General features: G+C 38.1%; 2 long non-coding RNA genes across 4 annotated transcripts in view; one reads left to right on the plus strand and one right to left on the minus strand.

Moving 5' to 3' along the window:
- The window catches only part of LOC147832587 (uncharacterized), a 348986-nt gene that overhangs the window by 301455 nt on the left and 21775 nt on the right, over positions 1 to 25756 (plus strand). The window lies entirely within an intron of this gene.
- The window catches only part of LOC141379120 (uncharacterized), a 49174-nt gene that overhangs the window by 10254 nt on the left and 13164 nt on the right, over positions 1 to 25756 (minus strand). The window contains exon 2 of the long non-coding RNA XR_015516972.1: positions 25635 to 25693. This is a non-coding gene — a long non-coding RNA (uncharacterized LOC141379120). The remainder of the gene's footprint in view (positions 1 to 25634; positions 25694 to 25756) is intronic.

Here is a 25756-nt window from a genome sequence, read left to right on the forward strand (position 1 = left end):
TTTTAACATTTGTAAACACACATACAGTTACTTGAGAAGCAATCTTTATATTATATATAAAGAATTTGTTTCTGTTTTTGCTTAAGGCTTTTGCTTAATACAACCTAATATTAATGAATTGATTTTTAATTAATTAAATGAATAGTTTGAATGCAAAAACCTCTAAATGTTGTGTGAAATTTTCCTCTAAAATGAGAATTCTTATCAGGCTCCTGTGTGTATGTTTAGTAATATCACTTTTATGGCAAAGAATAAGTCTTTAAAGTAAAATAACTCAACATAAAGAAAGGAGGCTGAGAAAAATGTTCATTTTTGATTGAATTTTCAGACAGCACTTAGAACTTTTTGCATCTGAACTCTTCAAATATCAATGCCTTTGTTTATTTATTAACGATAAAAACAAATACAAACAGATTCTATTACATTTATTTTGGTTTGTACATATTTTGTGTTTTGACTTAACCCTCTTTTCAGGATTTTTATTTGCTTTAATTGTTTTGTTTAGAACAATTATCAATAATAATAGTAATAATAACTCTAGCAACATTTTTCCTTTTTTATGAAAAGAATATCACTGAACAATATATAAAAAAGTTATATAATACATATATATATATATAATTATATATATATATATATATATAATTAATTAATTAGATTAATTATATTAATTAAAATGTTGTGTGTGTGTATATATATATATATATATATATATATATATATATATATATATATATATATATATATATATATATATATATATATATATATATATATACATACATACATACATACATTTTTGCGAATGTAAAACCAGTATGCGATCTGCTTTGAAGGTGAGATGTGCTCCAGCAGGGGGTGCGTGAAGCAGTCTTGCCCCCCAGCAGCTCTGCCGTCTTTGGTTGCTCAGCATTTACAAGCTGGACCAACTCTGATTGGCCGCCACATCAATAGACGATAAGCATTTACTGACTTGACAGTTCCTGATTGGATGAGCTGAGCCCTGTCTGGGCTTCCCCATTGTAACTCAGACAGTGGGGTACGTCAGTGTGGCAGACACATCAGTGGCATTTACCAGCCAAAACCCACAGATAATTCATTAGAAGAACAGGAGGAACATCATATTGAATGCTTTTAACCCAACAAACATTAGCCTTTATCTTCAAAATGTGAACTTAGATTTATCAAGCAACATAATGAGTTGTTTTTGTACAGCTGAATGACCTATATATGTATTGGATTTTCATTTATTTACACAAGATGCATTATTTTAGATGCCCTTTTATATTTTGTGAATTCCTCATGCTGTATTTTCACCAATTTGGGGGATTTTAATACAAAATGTGTATGCTAGTAAGTCTGTAACACCCAAAAGCTCGATCCCAGCTGTCGGCATGTTACCCAAACCTTCCCCCACTCGCCATCCCTCACACACACACACACACACACACACACTTACCCGTCCTATTGTTCCTATTGAACACAGGGACCAGTGTTATTGACTCAGCACACACACTGACCACTGCCTGGCCTCGCTTCAATACTACCATCAACAACACACCCCACTAACACTCTCCGCCATTTCTCTCCACACACACACACACACCACCACCACAACCAACTGGCACATAAATGAGGAGGAGGGATGGATGCCTAAGGGTGGAGAGTATGAAGTAAAAAACCCAAGCGGTGATATGAAGGACAAAATAGAGAGAGCATCAGGTATTACCAGACACCCAAATAATAGTGGATTGTCCGTCAGATGAGCGAATAGCCTATATAACCGTCTGCCAAATGAGATGATGACTGGGAGATGGGAAGATGGAGGTGCGGTGATGAGATTTAGAGGAGACGGAGGAAGAGAAAGTGAGGGGAAGAGCGTAGAGTGTGTAAGCGACGACTGGACTGAGTGATTAGTCTGTGCTGGGTGAAGGGACTCTAATGGCCGCCGTGTGAGCGGGGGATCGTGACTAATGAGAAGTCAGACAAAACCCCCCGCATGTCTCCCATGGACACCACCCCAGCACAGAGACACACCGCTGAGAGACGGAGAGGGCGAGGGAGGGGCTGATCTTTAGGAGATTTTACATTCGGTTATTTCGAGGGCTTTGTTGATTGGTGTTGTTTGCCTCTATGAAGATTACTGTCATTTTCATAGACATTGGGATTATTAATATCTTCAAAACCTTGCTGATAAACTGATGTGCATAATCTACAACAATTATCTGATTCATAGTTTGTACTGTATTTAAAAACATTTTTAAAAAATTGTGGGAAAATGACTGAAGTTTAAACTCATTGAAGTTTTAAAGACTGTTTTTAATTCCTCTATATAATCAGAGGTTATTGTAGGTCAGAATACACTAAGGCCCATTGCCAATCTTATTTTTTACCCCTTACCCTTCCCCTTGGCCCTTAAGTGTGAAGAGGAAGGGCATCAAAAAAAAAAAAAAAAAAAAAACACTACTACAACACCTGCACGTCATCATATGTCATCGCAATCTCTTGCTTCATACGAGATGGATGATCACGTTGCGTTATATTTGGGTATTTATCTTCAGGAAATCACTGAAGGCAACAATATCATGTTATCATGACGATATAGTATGACAATAAGCTTGTAACTATACTGTATATTTACACCGTGACCACATTCATCTATGTGAACACATGAAAACAACATTACTATTATAGCAGACAGACACTGTAAAAAGGTCACCCCTAGCCACTAGACTTTTCTGACAGTGGATTCGAGTGTCATCGAGTGTCAGAATGTTGTGGGACTGCTAAACAGGAGTAATTATTAGGGATTACAGATAGCGAAATTTAGCGTTTTTATTTTAACGTTTGCCGATGCAGTGGTGCGGTAGGTAGTGCTGTTGCCTTACAGCAAGAAGGTCGCTGGTTCGAGCCTTGGCTGGGTCAGTTGGCATTTCTGTATGGAGTTTGCATGTTCTCCTCACATTTGCCTGGGTTTCCTCCAGGTGCTCCGGTTTCCCCCACAGTCCAAAGACATGCGGTATAGGTGAATGGGTAGGCTAAATTGTCCGTAATGTATGAGTATGTATGGATGTTTCCTAGAGATGGGTTGCAGCTGGAAGGGCATCTGCTAAAACATATGCTGGATAAATTGGCGGTTTATTTCTCTGTGGCAACCCCAGATTAATAAAGGGACTAAGCCAAAAAGAAAATGAATGAATGAAGGAATGAATGAATGAACGAATGAATGAATGAAATTCAACTTTTTTTTAAACTTGATGGTAAAACACAAATGCCATTATGAATATGTTTAAACCTATGCTTGTTTGTTGTAAAAATTCAGAATAATGACCAAAAAATGCTAATTTGAGCATCTCCTGACTTCTGTTTGCAGCCATGCTGCCGTTGTAGATGGTGTATTCTGGGAAATTTTCCTACCCCTTGGTTTCGAGTGTGGTCCTAAAAAATCTCTGTTTCAAGGGGTATCTAGCCCTTCCTCTTAGCCCTACACCTTCAAGCTAAAGAGAATTGGGACACCCTTACCCCTTCTTGTGAACATGCAAAACGAGGGGAAGGGCTAAGGGGTATAATTGGAATTAGAACTAAATACAAAACACTAAAATCTAAAATGCGTTTTGTACATAAATTAAATGTGATTTAAATAAATACATAAATTGGATTCACTAAAGCATCAATCACCCCTCATAATTTGAAACTATGGGTGAAACTATGTCATTCAAGTATACGGTTAAATTTATGCGCAAGACTGGATTATTGAACTAAGGACATGCGAATAAATCCATCCAGCAAGTCAAAGAGAACAAAATGGTCACTTTCTGATTAACTGGCGCCAAACATCAAAAGTAAAAACGGAATTTACTGCGGCACAAGAAGCTGCTTCAATCTTTTCTTTATTTAATAAATGACTTGCACCTCAGAAGATAATGCTGACGCAATGAATGCGTGGTGGCATTTGAAGACGTGAAATGCAGAGCACAGACGATCTTTACAATTCTGGAGGTCATCAATAATATAACACTAATACTGAAATAGTTAAGGCATTTTAGAATGACCAAAAAAACATTTCAAATGTTTTACAGTGTGCTCAGCCAGCTGGTTTGTCCATTCACACACACTTTTATCTTCACATGATCTCTTGTAACTAAATCACATGACTTTTTTATTGTGCATTTTCTGGAATTTGTTTGGTAAAAGTGTTTCCATCGTAGTTTATGTGCATCTTTTCTTATTGAATAAAAAGTTTATCCTACTTAATCATGCGCATACGTTTTTATGCACATTTTCAAAACTTATGCGCGTCTTGGTGTTTACATCAACTGTCCATCCAATGGACATCCAAAATGCACATAAAAAAGGTGAATAGAAATATTGCTAACGTATAATTCACATCCATCTAAAAACTGTAAGTAAATAGGTATCATTAACTTTCTAGTTTCATCAGAATATCTTCTTTAGTCTTCAACAGAATGTTATACAAATATTTTGTAAATTGTTACACTGTAAAACCCAAAAAATTAAGGTAACTCAAACCATTTGAGGAAATGGATTGCAACAAACCATTTAAGTTCAAAAAGTAATCCTAATGAGTTCTGTGAACTTAATCCATTTGAGTAAACGAAGCAATTTGAGCACGGTAAAACCCAATCAGGGCCGGAGTGGGACTCTTTTTCAGCCCTGGAGTTTCAAGCCTCAGACCGGCCCACCTCAGTTCACCACTGACTATATTAAAATAAGGTTATTTCCAATTCAGTTTCTAATTACACTATCACGTCTTTTTTTGAGAAAACAGCTCTTTTAGAACTTCAAATGTTCAACAACCCTTACAGTATTATGTCTTAACAATAAAAATAAAAAAATAAAAACTGTTACTCAGACAAGGACCGAACCCAGGTTGGCCACATTGTAATCTTACATACTAACCACTGTACCACAACAGCTGTACGTTGAACAGTGACTTATCTAGTTATATCATCATTAACCAGCATCCTGCTCACGAGGCTACGAGAAAATAGATAAAAAGAGCAGAGCTGCGGTAAAATAATGAATAAGAAGGCTGTGGTCAAGTAAATAAATTTATTATTTTTAAAAAGTGTGACTGCTGAGAGCAACCGATTCTGGAACTAGGGACACCGGCCCTCGCGGCCAAAAAACGGACAGGCCCACCGGGAATTCTCCCGGTCCTCCCGATTAGCCAATCCGGGCCTGAACCCAATACATGAAGAGAACTCAAACCTACTGAGTACTGTAAAACCCAGCAAGTTAGGGCAACCCAAACCCATTTGAGTTAACTACACTCATTTAGATTTAAAGTAATAAACGGCAAGTTATAAAATTGACTGTTAAGTTTTACAGTGTTGTAAAATATTTTAAAATGAACACCTACTGGATTGAAGCACTTAGGTTTACATTAATAAAAAAGAAATAATAAAATATATGAAAAGCATTTATGAAACCTTGAATTTTTTTTAAAAATTCGGTTTACACAAACTTTACAACGTTGGTTTTCACATCAAACAAGCATGTTTTAACATTGGAAGTTGGTAAATGTGAATGAAAGCCTAAAATAAATCTGTTCGTCATATAATGCTTGAGTTTCGTTTTTTATGTAACAGTTTAACGAGAATCAGCTTTAAATGGAGGGTGTTGATGTAATTATGAGGGTTTTTAATTTCAGTTCATTTACTTTGAAATAAATGTAAGTGTATATTTACTTTCTGATAGGTCTGTAGATTTAATTATATATTTGTATACATTTATTTTTATATTTCTGATTGGCTATTCACATGAAAACAAAACTAACATTTAAATAGAAAAATAAAACTAAATTAAATGCTGAAATGAATGTGTGTTGATTCTGTTTGAACAAGCTTTAAACTGCCCTGTTATTCTGCAGTAATTACATTTTATCGGATTGAATTCATTATTTGATCTACATTTAAGTACATGATCCACATTTGCTATCAATATTTGGATAGATTCCATTTAATTCAGGGTCTCTGAATCAAACACTGTCATTTCTGTGTTCCAAAGTAGTAAGAGACAAGACAGTTTTAACATCTCAGTTGTTTCTCCTAGCTATGTTTTCATTCAATGACGCAATTTAGGCCTAGATTTTTGCACAAAACTGGAATTACACATAAAACATTTGCGAATCCACATCTCTGTTTCAAATATCAAATAGAAAAATTTAATTTGGAACTTGCACCTTAAAAGAAGACAAAACGCAATCAACAAACAGTGGTTTTTAGAGACATGAGGCACAGATACTCAAGAGTTCTGAAGGTAATAAAACCAAAACACTTGATGACGGGCTGAGAGATTTTAGTATCACCGAAATAACATTCAGATGTTGTGCAATGTGGTTGGCCAACTGGTTTGTCCATTAATGCCATTCCATCTTCCCTATTTTTGTTTAATCTGTTAAACTAAATCATATCAATTTTCTGACGTGCATTCTGGAATTTTATCCAGTAAATGTGTTTCCATCATAGTTTGTGTTTATTTTTTGTATTAGATAAAATGTTTATCCTATACTCACTTGTGTGCAAGTTTTGATGCACATTTTCAAATTGCCTTGGCGTTAACATTAAGCATTTTTTAAACATTTTTAATGTAGAAAAAAACACTTGAAATTTAAAATAAAATGACACTTTTTTAGATTTTAACTCCTCTCCCTTCCCTCCCCCAAAGCATCCAAATTTAGTTGATCAGGTAAATGTATTGTTATAAGTGGGCTAAGGCAAATAAAAACATATACTGTATTCCACTTACAAAAATACACATATCGATCAATTAACCAGTAGCGTGAGAGGTATTTGCTTGTGCAATTGCATGGTTTTGTTCCAAAAATTGTATAAACAGATCCCAAATTTTATGGGACTCTTTTGATTTGCAATTTATACTGTAGGTGATTCTTTTCAGTGCACTGTAATGTGTCAAATCTTTCAGCCAGTGGTCAATAGATGGACTTTCTGTTTTCCAATAAAGTGCTAATAAAGTGCTATCAAACACCTTGCAATAACAAGACACAAGTCAGTCATTTTAGTTTAATAACCTGATAATGACAAACTTACAGGACAAAAACCCAATACACACATTTCAGGTATCACTGGAATTGGTTTTAAAATAATTGAGGAGGTTAATGTGATTACGTTTCGCCAGAAAATCTTAACCACCTCACATTCCCAGATACAATGAAAGTATGTTCCTATATGTTTTTGGCATTTGAAACATATATCTGGAATGTTTGGGTTAAACTTGTTCAGTTTTTCAGGTGTGATTCACATATGCATTGCCCAGTTATATTGAGTCATTTTAAATCTAGTATAAATTGATAAGTTCTGGGCTTTAACGCATATTTGGCTCCACTCTCTGTTATGTCATTTTTCAAATCTGTACACCAAGAATCTTTCTTGGGTCCTGATGTTTCTTTAGAGGCATTGACCAATTACAACAACAAAATATAATTTGTCATAGGATTCTCATAAAACATTTATTTTTTTATTCAGTTTGGTCAAGGTAGTAAGTAGTTAACATTAAGCATTTTTATGCTATATTCCAAAATGTGCAATAAAAAGTTGATTGGAAACATTGCTAGAGGATCTAATGTAGAGCAAACCCCACTCTCATTTTTCTCACGTCTCTATAGTTTCAAAAGACCTACAATGGCTCAAATTGAACTTCGCTATGACTAAATACTAGTCTACGATCAAAACTGAGAGATTTCAGTATGAGCCATGCTACTTATAACTGCTCTTTGCCAACAATTGTTTCATTTGTGTATTTATTTAATGAAATATTTGGTGAAATATGTAAGATAAGGGTCACACAGTGAAATACGAGTGCCCCGTTATGTCTCGTGAGCTGTGAAATCTTCCCCTGGGTACCAATCTCTCCTCCCTCCAAATGCCAGGCATTCCAAAAGAATTCCCCAAATTCCCTCGGCTCCATCAAAGGTTTCACTCTGTTTTGAACACACGTCTCAAGTGTTTACATACCACAGTGCAAGCTGATTCTTGTAAAACTCGCTAATTCCCACAAACAGCTGATCCCACGCAAGTAGGGTCTTTTTTATTGACATTACAGTTACATTACCGCTTAATACTGGAGCATCCCAAACAAACTCTGGCAAGATGTCTGTTACTTGCAGAGAGATATTGATTGAGCAATCCAAAAAGATTCCCTCCAATAGATCAGCAAGTGCAAACACAGGACTTGCACTGTAACAGAGAAACAACACAATGAGCCTCTGTCAATGGCTAATTATGTAAATAGCTAATAGAGCTATTTAGTCATTCAGGTCCTTTTGTTGAGCTGTTCAATGGTTTACAGTCCTTGCCGTTTATTTATGACCAGGACTGTAGGAATTCATGAGCTTTTTTTATTCTTATCAGCCCATCGAAAGCAAACATGGCCTACTTTAAATTGTATAGAGTGCTAACGAGGCAAGCCTGAATGTCCACGAGTCCTACATTTCTTTGAGAGAGACGAATATAGTGGCTCGCAACACATACTGTGGCTGCAATCTTTGATCTTAGGCCCGTCTCCTGCTGTGCTGTTTTCCTTTGTAAAAAAATCCTTTCCTTTACAAAATTTATGGCTACAATTTAGGGATTATATAATCAGCGATTGCTTTTATGTAAAAACCTTGCAAAAAGCAATTCAATAGTGTAAAATATAGTCATAGTTGTATAACTGTTTTTCAATGCATATACAAATTAAATTAAAAGGGTGGTGAGCTATTTATATATATATATGAGCAAAGTAGCAGTGCGATATGGTGCACTGGTGGGAGGCGTGCATTGTGGTTAGTGTCCCACCAGTGATGACATACAACTATATCATACTGCTACGAGTGTGATATTGCGTCTATAAAACAGTTTGACGGCATAATCGTGTATATAAAAAGGAAATTAAACATAAGAGTCTAAAAATCCTTTTGCACAATGAATTACTTTCTTCTTCCATTCATTCACATCTGCAGCTGATATCAGAACAGCAGAAATCGTTGCTACTTCATATGCATCACTTTAGAGCTAATATTTGAATGATTCTCAAGCATAATATCTAAAAAGATGACCAAACAGGTGATTTTGCGAGATTATAAGGCTGAACAACATGAAATGCCATCAATCTATATATATTTCCCAGTATATCTCTGTTGGAATCGGGAGATCACATTAATTAACCACAAAAAAGTCAAATCAGTGCAAACACTACTAGATTACTGTTGTGTTTGCAATAAGGAAAATGCTAAACACATGCAGGCATTTCTTTTTTCATTTTACTGAACTAGTCACTTACCAGTTTAATAATGATTTTATCAGCTGTAGTTAGAAATTACACTGAGTTTTCTTCTCTAAGGGGTTATCATGCAGTCTCTGTCACCATCTTGTGGATGAACAACATCAACAATCTTTGCTCTGCTCAGTATGACAGGCTAATGGCATCCGATGTGCTGTATCGCTAAAATTATAAATAATTAAAATAGTCACTCTCCTTATAAATAAACTACATAGTTGCAATCTAAACAACATTATTGCCTGAAAGTCTCAAAAGTACAATATGTTGTCCAACACCAGCAATATTTGTCAAATTTTAGTGAGTTCATTGATCTGCTGTCACTCTATGTGGGCGGAGTAATACACAAGAGTGAGGAAGCTGTAGGACTGCTGTTATTACGACTATCAGCCAATCAGATTCGAGAACTACTCATCAAATTAGAAGTTTGTTTCGACATAATATGTGTGTGTGTTATATATTTATTATGTATATATGATACACACATACATATAAAACAAAACTATAACACTATTTTGTTACATGGATTTTTAGAATGTATTATTTTATATAACTTATCATTTTTATATAATGTATAACTTGTATCATATATAATTTTTATCTAAATGTATATAAACATTTCTCAAATATATGCATGCATGTCATATACAAAAATATATATTTACACAGCACACACACATATATGTCGAAACTTTTATTTTGGATGTGATCAATTTTGATTTTTTTTTCACATCACTAATATCCTTGTGGAACAAATAACTAAATTATGAATGAGATCTTGAAATATCAGCCAAAATGTTACCATAACTTTCTATAATAAGCCAAATTTAACTGTGTATTTCTTTAAATATTTCAGCAAGCAATTACATTACTTATAAGCATCTTTCAGTTTCAGAACTTAAACATTTGTCATTTCAAACTGCACTGTAAAAATGTCAGTCCTGTTCTTGTCAACCTTTTCTTTTTCTGAAGGCATAATTACATCCCACTGTTTCGATTTAGCTTGGCATGGTGTAATTTAGTATCACTCAAAATCTTTATTTGTTTGATCGAACGTTTAAGTCATAGAGAAATCCATTTAAGCACTAGTTTCACAAGATGACCCAACTATTGCAAATTCAATGCGCATTTTACTCTTACTCATCATGCACCTCGACGGGGCTTCACATCCTGTACTCTGAACATGTCTGCACCCACACCCCTCTTTTCTGATTTGATGAGCCTGAACACAATCCACAGATGTTATTAGTAACCCCAGTAGGATAGCACGATTCTGACAGGGCATTCTGACAATATCTGACATCAAGCAATCTTATCTGAGGAGCAAAGGATTGTGGGAGGGACGAAACAGGGATGAGCTCGCGGCAGCCTTCCTGCTCAGGACTGTCAGTGCATCTCGCTCACTTCAAAGACAGCAACATCACAAAGCCCGGCTTGTTTAAGGCTCGCTCCGAAGCCGGAGAGCTCAACTGCTTTTGCATCTCCCCCCACTCGCCATCCCATAAAGAGAGTTTTAATGACTGTCACACAAAGCATACTGTTGTACCAGCTCGGCACAATCATTGTCATTGAAAAGGGCTTGAATGTTTAATTAAATCTATAAGCTTTGGTAAACAGTCATTTGGATTGAGCTGTTGTCTAATTAAGGGACTGTATTGACAACGAGCCTATGACCGTGGCTTTTGTAGAGGTCAAACTTGAGTGCTGGCAGAGGGGGGCGAGTAGGGATCACCCAAAACGGCCCTTTGCCACATAAGCATTCATCCAGTTCTCGTATTCGCCACTGATCTGCAACCTGCGCAAACGAACGCACTGTCTGGTGGTGCTCAGTCTCGCACCCCTGTGAAGAGTGGGGTTAACGAGGCCAAATTTTAGAGGCAGCCAGCATGCGGTCACTTTGAAGCAGCATTTGCATCCGCAAATACAGCAGGGCTACAACCATTATGAAAATAGTAAGCTGTTGTGACAGTCCCCAACAGGGCTACTTCCTCAGATCCTCCGTGTAGCCACTTCCTCTTCTACGTTGACTATTTTGGTGATGGCACCATGCCATCCCGAGTGATAACAGCTGTTTTGTTATCTCAGCATATGCGATAAGCATGAGGAAATCATCCCAAAGGCTTCAGTGTCGTTTCAGGGTTAATATACAGCCATAGTTTGAGATGTCCTCCAATGCGGAGGGACAGGGCAGCTTTCCAGACATGTCCTGGCTCATCTCTTGAGTTGCTTTGCCATCAGTGTTGCTCTCCCTCAAATTTTGGTTAGTGACCTACTTTGGCTGTCATTCACATTGAGCAGCAAGAGAACCTTTGACATCGTTTTTTTATCTGCACAAAAGAGAGAATAATGGCTCGCCCCCACTGCTTTGGTCATTCTGCGCTTCTTTGAGGAAAGCAAAGAAGATGGTGCTGCTCATCCTAAAAACTGAATGCTTTTACAAATGAGAAATGGGAAGTAAGTGAAGTGGAGAGACACTCTGTCTGAACCAAGTTGCCTTTTCCCATACTTCACACTTGAATAATAATGAAATTGTCCACAAACAAGATCTCAAACTTTAAACTTTAAACTTTAGTTTTGAGATCACAATTTAATATCAAAAGCTAAATTCTCACAATGATTTACAGAGTACATTGTTTTATAACGTTAACCCTCATGTGCTATTAGGGATGTTTTCATCCACTCTGGGGTGATTTTGAGTCCTAAATCGCCCATAAATTTTCCTGTGTTTTAGCAAGTGGATTGATTTTTGGTGACAAATCTTATTTTGACACATTTTTTTTCTATTATTTTTGCATAAATCTGTTAATCAACCTTAATCTTAATCTAAACCACTTAATTGTTTAGAAACTACAAGAGTTTAATTCTTTAAATGCCAAATTCGTAAATGATGTCACTGATTTGGTGAAAAAAACAAACATTATTTTCAGTATAAAAAGTAATTGTGGACTGGATTTTTTAAAACCATTTTTCAGTGTTGGACATGTAAAAGATTAATAGCAACATTGGCTTTGATGCATTGTTAGCTTTTGTGCAGCATAAGATTAAAAATTTTTTCTCCCTATTTAGGTGACTGTTTTGCCCCATTGGCTTCCATTATAATCATATTTTTTTGATTGCAAAACCATGACACCATTTAATCATGCATTTTTGATTGTTGGTGGTTTCTCCTGTTGGTAAGAGGTAAAAATTTTAATTTTTACTATTGATGATCAGTTGGCACCTTCAACCCTTTAGATAGGGCAGTGCAAAAAAAGCTTAGTTTTTTGGATTTTATATGGAGTTATAAGGAGTATAAAAGCAAATTAAAGTGTGTGTATGTCTGTCTGAGAGTGTGAGAATGATCTTTGCGCACTTACCTTGATCCGTATGAAATAATCAAAATATGCATCTCAGCTCTCAGAACTACATGCAGTAAACAAAAACAAAGACTGTGTATTTATGCACCGGCTGCCTTTTGATGTTGAGAAGTATGGACGGCCTCTGTGTGAAATGCTTGTGTTTTATTGATGTTAAGGTCAGCTTTAAACCTTAAAATCCTTTAGTGATGGTGATAAAAGGTAAAAAAAAAATCCAATCCACAATTACTTTTTATATTGAAAATAAGTCATTTTGTGTGGTTTTTTTTTCACTAAAATCACTGACATCATTTATAAATTTGGCATCTAAAGAGTTAAAATCATGAATTTTTTTAAAAACATTTAGTAGTTTTGATCAGGACTGAGATTGATTGACAGATTTATGCAAATATATATATATATATATATATATATATATATATATATATATATATATATATATATATATATATATATATATATATATATATATATATATATATATATATAAATTTGATGCATTTTTACAGCAGTTATATTTAGTGGATGTTTTCATCCTGAACATAACAAAAGGTAGAAAATTTCAACAGTGCACAACTAGAGGTAAACTCGTTATAAACATGCCTGAATCCATATACCAAGGTCCTTGGACTAGCAACCTTCAGGTAATTGTTTTTTTTTTTTTTTTTTTTTTTTTGAAAAAGGGGCTGAAACTAAACAGTATTGGCCCTACAGGAGCAGGATTAAACATCATTACTGAAAGCACACTTCATTGGTCCCTAGGTCCACATTAGTACCTTCAAATAGTAATTTATATACCCTTAAGGGCTGCATATACTTATTTTTCTGCACACTGCCTTGACGTAGTACCACCAAGTGAATGCAGCATGCATATGCTGTTTGTAGCATCACAAAAACTGATTATCAAGGAAAAGTGTATGTCCGAAACTGTGGGTTTGTGTCGCGGTTACATTTACTGGTGCTTTGTAAAAAAAAAATATATAATTTCCCAAAATATACCAGTATTATATATCAGAAAAAGACTGTGCTTTCCATATTTTTGTGTTAGTCCGAAAAAAAATGCTTGCTGGTTAGCTAAATTTGGCAGCCTGATCAAGAGAAAGTTATACCCTTTTTTCCTGAGAGGCACTGTCTCAATATTTTAGCTCTAATCTTAGTCAAACCAGCTAATGAAGGTCTTCACACTCAATAGTGTGTTGGAGTTGGTTTGAGTTAAACTCTGCAGGACATTGGCCCTCAAGAAACCAGATTGGAGTGTGATTTTTTCACATTTGTGCATAGATTTCAGATGAAAGAGGAAAACAAAGTGCCTGGAGTAGCTTTGTAATCTAAAACAGGGGTATAAATATCTGTCGACTGAAAATGTGTCACAACTTGGCACTTCCGGCTTTGTTGATAATAATGGAAATAATGTAGTTTTGTGTGATCCGGTATTGTGTTGCATCCGTATAGCCTATCCGAGATGACATTGTTCTGCTTACTTTAGTGAGGACATTACCTGTCCCCCAGGCACTGAAGAAAGCTGGGAGCCAGTTTTTCCAGCCTCTTCACTGGAAATGTGTTGAATTAAAGAAGGAGTGGACAAGGGGTATAGAATTGCCAGCAGGCTCACCCAGTCACAGCCCACAGGCAACTTAAACTGCCGAAGGCTCAACAGATCTTCTTTACATTTATAAATATATTTTAAGTGACTACAATTTAGTTTTAAAAACAACTAACAAAAACAAAAATCTTAGAAACCTGGAATATAATGTATTGTGGTGTTTAATTCATGCTGCCAAATGTTTTTGAAGTTGGGTTATACACCCTTTATCAGATTGCTTCAATTTTTTAAAGTAAAAAATTGTAAGTAAACAGCACAATTCTTTTCAACAATAGTTTTGTTTTCATCCACCTATTTTGATGAGCATTTTGGAATATTTCATAAAACTTCCAAATGGAAAAGGTTTTAAAGACTTATGCACAGAATTGAACTTTTATCAAAAATATAAAAAGGGTGCACTGGTACGGCATTAATGGACAAACCAGTGGTCCGACCACATTGTAAATCATCTAAAATGCTGCTTTTGGTTCATTTCATCAAAGTGGCTCTTTCATCAAAGTGATTCTGTATTATTACCTTCCAGAACTGTCTTAAGTGGTTATAATCCCAAAGAGCGGTCCCGGAAAACATTTTTTGTTCTTAAAAGATGTCTAATAGACGTCTAAACATAGTTGTCTTGGCAAAAACGAGGCTAATTTTTGGCTGTCAGTGAAAATCTAATGTACGTCTAAAAATACGCTAAAACTAGACTAGTCATCAAATAAACAGATGTAAATGACTACACACATAAAGTCTGTCTGATCTGCAGTAGTGTAAAATAACAGAATCCTGTCCGATCAAATCACACATAGAAGGTAAATCGCATCATACTGAACAACCTCAAGACATGGGTGACTTATAACTGCAGCAAACTGTTTGGAAGCATTAAAAGTCCCCATCACCAAAATGGCCTAAACACCTGGCAGGCACAGGACGACAACATAACATCAGATTAACGTTGTACCCCAATGTCATGGAGATGTTGCATTTTGTTTTGAAAAGAAAAGCGGGTTGACATCAGAAACAAACGTCAGTCCGACATCGATATCCAATGTCCAACCTAAAATCAACCAAATATCAATGCCTATAATGCTACAGTTTGACGCTGTGTGCACTTTACCACTATGATGTCTATCAGATATTGGATTTTAGTTGCCGTACCTGACAAATAAATGTCAGGATTTAACATCAGTATGATGTTGGTTTAAGATGTTGGCTCGACATTAGTGTTTGGCCACTTTCTAACACAACCTAAATCCTTAGACTCTGCCTAGACATTGAATTTTGGTCACCTGACATCACAACCTTAATCTAACCTAATATTAACGTCTTATGACATTGTGTGCCTGCTGGGCAGTAACTAAATTAAATTGCACTACAGAATGTTACGTTTACACACATCCACAAATTACATGTAAATGCATCAGTGTAACAGCGTCATACTAAATACTCTTGTGTACTTTTAAAAAGATCTCCTTTTTACTCACACTTTGAGAAATATTTACAACAGATACTTTTACTACACTTACACTACATTTTTAGACAATGGTACTTTTTCTTAAGTATGAATTTTTGTTACTCTTTTCATCACTGCTAATCTGTCTATTTGACGACTAGTTTTGGGCTATTCTTAGATGTCTATTAGATTTTCACTGACATCCCAAGTTTAGCCATGTTTTAGCCAAGCTGTCTACGTTTAGATGTCTATTGGACATCTATTAAAACACGATTGTTGGCTGGGGTCTTGCAGCTCCAAAAGTCACTGCATGTTCGTTAAGTTTCATCTTCATCTTCTGTAGTGTAAGTCATTTATTATGTACGAAGAAAGGCCCACAGCATTATTTATTTTTTATCAGGAAGTTCTCTTGGATGTAAACGGTGCTTTATTTGCACATTTTATATGGTATTCCAGTTTTGCATTTAATTTTCATTCACATCTTTGGATGGAAACATAGCTAATAATAATAAATATTTCTTTAAAGCTAACACAACAGCCCAGAGCGATTGATAAGAAACCTGACAACAGAGATGAAGGTATCTCTCATTACTGCCTCATTACAGCTCTTGGCCGGAGAGACGATTTTCTTCACCCCAGAATCTTAAAAACTGTCCTCTCGCTCACACACACACACACACACACACACACACACACACACACACACACACACACACACACACAAACCGCCATATACAAGCGAGGGTTACTGCTTTCTCCATTTGCCATTAATTACATTTAGCCTCTGTCAACCAAAATCGAGCTTATCTCTCTGCCCAGAAAGTCCACAGCATGTTTGCCAAAGCACACTATTCTCTATTAGAGCGCTCGAGCTCAAAAGCCACGGCTCCATCATTTAGATCCCTGCCTTTTCTGTTCGTCGCCCCTCCATTTTGTTTCTTTGTGCTGCGTGTGGAAAGAAAGCCAGTGTGTTTTGTGTGCACGCCGTCGCTACTCATCGCCAAGCTGCAATAAAGCAGTGTGTCAGCACTGTTTTCCTCTCATAAATAGCTCTGCCTTCTCTTTACACCATCTTCAGCATTGTGCATCTCATAGGGCGTTATTATGAGCAGACAAAATAAGCGACAGCTGGGTGTGAATGTGTGTGTATGGGTTTATTACGGGGGGTAGAATCGGTGCAGTTCAGTAGGGCAGAGCAGGCCCACTGGCAGTGCAGCTGCAGCATTACTGGGTCAGTGTGCCATCGTGTTATTCGGCATCACTATTCTCTCTCTGTCATCCACCCGCCATCCCTCCCTCTTGCTTTCATGTTGGACATCACCCTTAAAAATGCCAAACTGTGCCAGGCAGTCAAGCACAGTGCACTGCGGGCACTGTCTGTGAAGGTAACCTCCAGCATGGCCATAATATTAAATGTAGATACTTATTCATTCAGTCACTTTTTTGTCGTCCCGTGATAACAAAACGAGTGAGTACTCTCTTTATCTGCTAGCACAAGTGTTAGCACTCCACACACGCCCACACGTAAGATCACACACTCACAAATTGGGTTACACAATTCTCTGTCCACAGCCCTGTTAAACGGTGAAGTGCTAGTGCAAATCCTTTTTGACACGTGAGCGCGCCACTGACCTTATTACTACGACAACAGCTGTAAAAAGGCTTGTTTGTGTGAGCTGCCCAAATGCACATGCCGAAAACATACTGACTAATCTCGACTTTGACAACAGGTTGATGTGTTTAATATGAATCAGTTCCCAATTGCAACCTAGATACTTATAATCAACAAAACAAGCACTATTTTATACATGATCAACAGTTAGAAAACGCTACTGGTGCTTGATTGTGGAACAGTATTTGGCATGATTTGAGTATTTGGTGTGATCTGGGGCATTAAGGTCCATTTGCTAATAAGTTTGAATGTTTTCTAGCACAGTGTTTCTCAAACTTTTTTCACCTAGTACCACCTCAGAAAAAAATTCTCTCCAAGTACCACCATAATGACCAGTATTAAAATACAGCAGCGTAGTAGGCCTGATTAAGCAGCTACAGCACTGCACAGTTGAAAAATAAGGCATGTTAATTCCTATTATTAAGTATAGGTATTATTGTCACTTTAAACATTATTAATAGTTTATACATTAACTGCATTGGCAGGTAAAAAAACATCAATGTTCAAATTAAAATGTGCTTTTAAAAGTTAACTAAAATGGCGCTGTTCTTAAAAAGTAAAAAGAAAGCTGCAGTATTTTAATGTAAAGTATTAACTTAGTAGCCTATCAAAATCAGGAAATGTTTGGATGTCACAAATATGGGCTATATGTCATATTATCAGGGCTGTCAAATGATTTTAAAAAATACATAATTAATCACATTTTTTTGTAATTAATCATGATTAATTACGAAACGCTGTATTTATAAAAGAAATAAAAACACAGGTATGTAAGGCCGTACTCACACTAGGTACAGTTGCCTCGAACCGGGCCAAAGCACACTTGTCCCACCTCCCGTCTCCCCCGATGGCCCGCACTCACACCACAAACGGGCCTCGGCGCGCTTACTTCATCACTGCTGTGCTGTTCAGTTAGAAGCGCTCTCTCACTCCGCAGCACAGTGGACATTTCTCTAGATATATCGTTTCAGTCGTTTGTTTTGCAGTGACATGCAGTCAGTTATTTCGCCAAACAGTCCTTAGGAATGCGGTGACACTAGTCAGATATTTCGCCGAACAGATCCGCCACTTTTGGCGCTCATAAACAATCATAAAGCTCTCCTGCTACAGGAATGAGGAGGTCTGCTGAAGCCGCGCAGCTGTCGTGATGTGAGGAGTTCTCGTCTTTAATAAACTACAGCAGTTTGTGTTCACTAAACAGTAAGAATCATTAATAAATCCATATGAAACAGCTCCTTAAAAGTCACGTCTCGCTTTTAGTTTCAGGCTTTGGCGCGTTTTGCGCTCACACACAAGCGTACCGCGCCAAAGCCCAAGTGAACCGCGCTCAGGCATACCTCTTCCAACCGGGCCAGGGCCGGCCAAGTGAACCGTGCTTGAGCCCGATTCAGTGCACTCACACTTCTTAAACGATCCGGGAAATGGGCCTGGGCACGGTACGGATGGCATAGTGTGAGTAGGCCCTAAGTGCCATTTGAATTTCAAAACAATCAATGCCATTAACAAACAAAAATGATTTCCTTGTTGGATTTTAAGTGGACTACAAACACACACACACACACACAGACAACGCGCGCAGTGCAGCGCACCTGGTGAGCGAGGAATTCCTTTAGATTCATCAACACGCGTTTTTAAATTTGCTTAAACTAAGCACTATAAAGTATGGCTGTATTTTACAAGCAAGGATTCTGACACAGCAACGTGAAGCAGACGCATTACAAAAGTTGCATGTAGGGTGGAAACACGTCAAACTTAATGAAACATTTGAGGGCTCATGGAAGCAGCTTAAAGGTGAGGAACGGGCTGTCTTTGACAGCTTAGACTTCATCTGGCACTTTCACTGAGTACATTTACATCGACACCGATACTCCAACTTTATGATTAAGATAATGCTGATTAGGAGTCCTGCTTGCCATGTAAGCAGTGATTTTTTATTGCCTTAAAGGATCACGCGAGTCCCGAAATGTGGAGGTTTTTCTTTCTGTTTGCCATGCGGTATTAAAATCCATTAAAACATCCAGAATGAAAAGATGCTGAATGAGAGTGAACTGCTGAACTGCAGTAGAAGTCTAAAGATTAAAAATGAAACACTCGAAATTGCATGAAACTCTGGAGGAAACGCAGACTAGCCTGGTGATGCGACATTAACTGGTTTATACTGAAACTTTCCTTCTAAAAGCATGTCCTTGGTCTTATCTATATTTCTTTGCATGGTAAACACACACAGGGCCGGAGCTAGCTAAACTGGTGCTCTAGGCAAACAGCAATCACGCCGCCCTCAACTCGAAAATTATAAAGAAAGTGACCGGTTCGCGGATCAAAGTGAGGACTGTGAGGGAGGGGGTGAATGTAGTGGATGAAAGTGAGGACCAGGGAGTTTGCTCACTATTCTGCTGCCCAAGGTGGCCGCTTAGTCCCCCTCTAAGGACGCGCCGGCCCTGAACACGTCGGCCACAACAGGAAAAAAAAAGCAACTGCATTATTTGCTCAATTTTTTTTATGCTTTAAATAATTCAAAACAATCACATGCATTAAGACGCTAATTTTGACAGCCCTACATATTATACAATTTTAGATAAATTTTTAAATACATGTTGCATGTACATATGACATATTTGTCAAACTTTTTCAAATCTAAACCTTAACTTGTATGTAGATTGCTAGGGAACCCATTTTTTTCTCAGAGGATGTCAAGCTGACAAAACATTGCTGCACTCTGATACAAGTTTTATTAGAAGAGAAAATTTAAAAGCACTGCAGTGTTTGGGTGTTCTGTGTTTTTCTGAGAGCATTAGTCTAACAAAATTATATTCCATACAAAATATGAAGCTGATCAGTTGGTTCTTGTCACGTGACTCGCGGTGTAGCATTCTAAAAAAGTTAAGATGTTTTAACTGAGTACGCCTGTGTAACGGAGGCTAGCTAGTAAGTGCTGTGCTAAACCACGCTCTTTTTACCTGTAAAGGTGCTCTAGTGACAGATGCTAGAAGCCATGGTCTTTAGCCTCCTTGATAGAGTAACCGACTCCCATGCGTAGGGTCGCTGGTTCGATTCCAGCTCGGAGCGGATTGAGTGATGTAGGACTGGTGGGTGTTACATTGGTGCCGTGACTTGTATGGGAGTGAGGTTTAGGGGGTTGAGTGTAACGGAGGCCAGCTAGTCCAGGTAAACCCCACTCGTCTGACCTCTAAAGGTGCTCCACTCCTCTGACCTCTAAAGGTGCTCTAGTCACGGATGCTAGAGGCCATGGTCTTTAGCCTCTTTTTTAAAGCAACCAACTCCCATGCGGAAGGTCGCCGATTCGATCCCAGCTCGGAGTGAGTTTGGTGGTGTAGGACCGGCGCGGTTACATCTGGAATACATGAGTGCACCACGCTGCTTGCTCCTTTATTATAAATAACGAACTTGCACATGGAAATGACACAATATTTTAACATCAATTGCAATCTACAGCAGTTGATCTTCTTCTTGCACAGACATGCTGGATTCACCTGATTTGTTGACAAATGGGTTGCAGATCCATTCGTTGGCAGTTGTTACTCATTTTGCAAGCCTGTGGATTTTAATTTTTTTTAGCTCAAGTGACCCAGATGTAATAAGAGAATATGGTGGTTTCAAAATAAAAGATCGTTCTAACTCAGATAATAAATAAAACGTAAATAATTAATAATTTCTTGTGCAGCCCTATACCAATTGATCCACAGACCGATGTCAGTCTGTGGCTCGGGGGTTGGGGACCACTGCTGTAGCACCTATCTGCTCTGCAAGCGACATGCACCTCTTTCTTTAGTTTTACACCAATAGGATTGCTTTTTAGCAGCTAATGACACAATGCGCTAAAGTAAACATTCTAAGCACAGTGCATTGATCGTATAGGCTTTAGAGAACAGCCCATGCTGATCACATCTGTGTTATTGTACGCATCAAAGGATTAAAATGGTATATAAGTTTTCTTTCATTACTCAGCGATTCCTCCACGTACCACTAGAAGTAAGCCCGCGTACCACAGTTTGAGAACCACTGTTCTAGCACATTTCTGTCTGGTTGATAGGATGATCAGGATCATTCTAATGTGGTTAGCTAAGGCATTATTACTCAGTTTTTGGAGAATGGTATAGGGAAATAGAGTTTCTGTTTTGTGCTAAGTAGTTGTAAAGGCATTATTTCAGTGTTTCAGTTATTGCTAGGGCCTTAATTTCCCTGTCTCTAATAGCAGAGTTCATGTGCACATGCAATCTTCCAGCCTTAAAATGGCTGACCATAGTGTCCAATTCATCATTATATCTTTTAGAACGGTGCTTGCTAGTGTCCTTTTTGCGCCAGTCATGTGTCATTGATGCTCAATTTCTTTTAAACACAGTGTAAAAAACTCTATTCAACTATCACAGAGGCACTGAAAGCATGTGAAAGCTGTAAGGGTTTAGGGTGTGAAAAGGGTACAGGGCCACTACTGTGCTCTAGGCACTTGCGAGTGTATTGCTAGTTATTAAAGGGTTACGAAACACCAAAACACATTTTTTGAGCTGTTGACAGTCGTATATGTGTCCCACACTGCTAAAAACACTATTAGGACACCTATATTTCACTAAAAAGTGTAAATTGGTTGTTTTTGCGTTATTTTAAGCAAATTCGTACTTCCTGTTTGAAACGAATTTTTGAAGCTGCGTCACGGTCATGACATAATAGCGTTGTATTCCAGCGTGCAGACTGGGCGTCTGTGCCTGAGTGAGTCTTATTACGTCTTACAGTGTGTTGCATTAATGCATGAGTAAGGCTTGGGTCAAACCAATCAGCGCGCTCCATTTTGCAACTTCATTAATATTCATTACTATCACCGTGTTTTCAGGACAGAGACGCCACGTTGTGTTGGCAAAACAAGCGTGAAGTGTTGCTTTTATAGTTTGCTGCAGTTAAGTTTCGTTTTCATTTTCTCTCTGTGAGAGCTCAGACTCACGTGTGGATTACAGTGTACGCGACGCGCGACAACAATAACTTACGTGTCTAAGGAGGATTATTGTTTACCTGAGAGCTGTTCTCATCTGCAAACGCTGGGATTTGGAATCGTTTGTAGTATTCTCTTCATAAAGACGCGGCTCTAGTTGCTGGTGATTGTCCTGTCTCTACAGATTTGGTAAGTGAGCGACCAGTGCTCTTTGTTTATTCAGTTTGTTCGTATCTAACAAACTATTGCACAGAGTGTAAACACGTTAGCACCACAACCAAACTTTAACCTCGTGTAGGGTTTTTACCGCATTTAGTGACCGGAATAACACGCGCGGCTTTCTGACACTACCTGCCGTGTGCATCTAAGTTTCTGAGAAATGCAGAGGGTTTTTTTATCTCATTCGCCGTGCGGTATAAAACATTGCATGCAAAATACACGCTTAGAGCAGCTCCTCGAATCAAATATCTCATGTGTCGCGAGGGGCATGAATGAATTCCCTGAATGAAAGAGCCAAACTGCAGTTAAAGTCCACCATTTAATAATTTGGCTAATAATTCGACTACAGATGTCCATGTAGGTTAAACACCATCACATTCTCCTGTATGTATGTGTGTGTGTGTGTATTTTGACTCTGAAACTCGCGCGTGCCCAAATCGACACTCCCACACCATCCCACTTTAGTTCCTCCGACACTCCTCCCTAAACAGAGCTGGACACGCCCACTTTTCTGACTTTTTCCAAAGAAGAGGTGTGAAAACACCCTGCTGAAACGAGGGGGTTTCATGGCCCTTTAAGGCCCCGTTTACACTAGTGCGTTTTAGTTTTAAAACGGCGTTGTAGAATGAAAACGATCCGCGTCCACACTCGCGTTTTACCCAGCGTTTCTGAACAGCTCTCCGTCCACACAAAAACGTTGAAAACGCACATCACGTGACCACACACACACTCTCGGGCAAGCGCTCCAGCATTTCTACCCAGATGAGAGCTCTGCTTGTCGCACTGCTCATCAAGCATCTCCCGCTGGATCTAATCTCGCTATATTTGCTAAACGTGATATTTCATTCATGTTGTTGTCTTTATCTAACGACATAGGCCAATGACTTTGGTCATTGGAATCTATTAAGTTACTTGTTCACGGGTAACATGTTTTGGTTAAGCGCAAAGATAAGTTAATGATTAATCCAGGTACATTGACTGATCGCTTGCCTTTATTTCCTACAATGTATAAACTTATTGTATGTTATACTTTTAAAATTATCGATTATTAAAACTGATATTCAGCAAAAGAGAGGGTGCGTTTCGTATTTTCACTGAAATTGAAAGGAGGCAGGTGTTATCGGCTCCGTTTTGTTATAAATATCCACACAGTGACGATAACGCTCATATATGCCGCCTCAACATTTCTGCTGTCTGTTAAGTTGCTAATATTAAAAAGAAAATAGGCAGTTCCTTAAATCATGTTTACATTTTATTGTTGAGAAAGTGAAACAACCAGGGTGATGTGAATGAAGTTATAAAGTACACTGTTCCCTTTGAAGATTTACCCGTGTCCTCGGTATGTTTTCCATATCAAACTGAGAAGGGGGAGACTGCAGCCTTGATCAAACTTGCGAAGTCTGAACTTACAAGGAGATGATGCGAGACTGAACTGTGTGTGTTAGGCTACTTAATATTCAGGAAAAGCCCCAATCAGATAGGCGAACGTCGGCAGCCCCGCCTCCGTTTTCAGATGTCTCCGTCTTTCCCCATCCACACTGAGACGGAGCAGCAGCGTTTTAAAATGAAAACGGCCTTTCCAGCGTATTCAAAAAGCTCCGTTTTCGGCGCTCGAGAACTCCGGCGTAGTGTGGACGGATGGCGTAACCGTAGCAAAACTTATGCGTTTTCAAACTAAAACGCACTAGTGTAAACGGGGCCTAAGACATTACCAGGGCATTTTTTATGTGCTTTAGGGCATTAATAAGATGTTTTGTGTTGATTGTGGGAGTTACAAAAATGTTCTCATACTGGTTACTAAGCATTACTAAGTATAATAATAAGTATAATAATAATAATTATTTACATTTATATAGCAATTTTTTGCAAACACAAAGCGCTTTTACACAATTGGGGGGAATCTCCCCTCATCCACCACCAGTGTGCAGCATCCACCAAATTGCGCCAGACTGCACACCACACACCAGCTGAATGGTGGAGAGGAATGAAGCCAGTTATAAGATGGGGATGGTTTGGAGGCCATGGGCATTTTTGGATAGGTTTAAACCCCTACTCCCAGGAGATCCTGGGATTTTTAACGACCACAAAGAGTTAGGTCCTCGGATTAACGTCTCATCCGAAAGACAGTGCTCAATGAGCAGTATATAGTCCCCATCAATATACTGGGACGTTAGGACCCACACAGACCGCAGGTTGAGTGCCCCCTGCTGATCTCACTGATACAACTTCCGGCAACAACCAAGATTTCCCATCTGGTCTCCCATTCAGGTACTGACCAGGCACGGCCCCGCTTAGCTTCAGTGGACAACCAGTGAGAGTTGACTAGAGTGCTTTAGGTGATAGGCCATTTCTAGGGTGTTCTATGTGGTTGTTAAGGCATAGCCAGGGTGCTTTAGGTGGTTGCTTAGGCATATCTAGGGTGATTTTGGTGGCTGTAGAAAATCAGTGGATTGTCTTTAGTGTGTAATTGCTAATGTATTACTTGCATGGTTTTGATATTTTACTATAGTGTGTTTCTTACAGTATATGCTGTTAGTAGTTGCTAGTCTAGATACACATTGAATCTGTTTAAATTACTAAACTTAAACTTTAATACAAAAAAATCCCTAACCAATACTGAACCCCAGTATTTTGAGCTCATTTCTGTAAAGCTAAAACACATTTGTTATGTAAACCATCTTTCATCAGATGTGTCTACTGAATGCGGATGTGTTTCCTATGATGGCTCATTCACTTCCTCATATGCTTGTGTGTATGTGTGTGTGGGTGAATGTGTGTGTAGGGGGCTGCTCTGCCCCACGCAGTAAAATAAAAATAACCTTTAGATACATGTGATTTAGCCCACGTCCTCACGTTTCTCTTTCTTTTCCTATATCCAGTACTAGATGAGCAGCTGAGAGAAAAAACAGAGCGAAAATGGGGGAGTGGAGTAAAGCTATGACAACAGGCAGAAAGGTTATGGTCAAAAGGTGGATAGAGATTTTTTTTAAGGCATGTGGATTTGGAAGGTGGTTGGCCTGTGCTCCTAAACTCATTCAGCACGCTGTCCATCAAAATGGCAGTGGCTGGAACACACCGGCTGGCCTGCATGTTATCTCCCGACTCACCTGTGTCTGCATTGTGCTCCTTGTATCAATCTCTAGCCTCAGGGTATTCATGGCAGCGTCTATACACAGGGAGAATTGCAGTTCTCAGAATTACTGTGAATACAGTGGTTTCATGTGATGGG

This window comes from Danio rerio, chromosome 19 (assembly GCF_052040795.2).
Source record: "Danio rerio strain M-AB ecotype USA chromosome 19, GRCz13ab, whole genome shotgun sequence".
Lineage (NCBI taxonomy): Eukaryota > Metazoa > Chordata > Actinopteri > Cypriniformes > Danionidae > Danio > Danio rerio.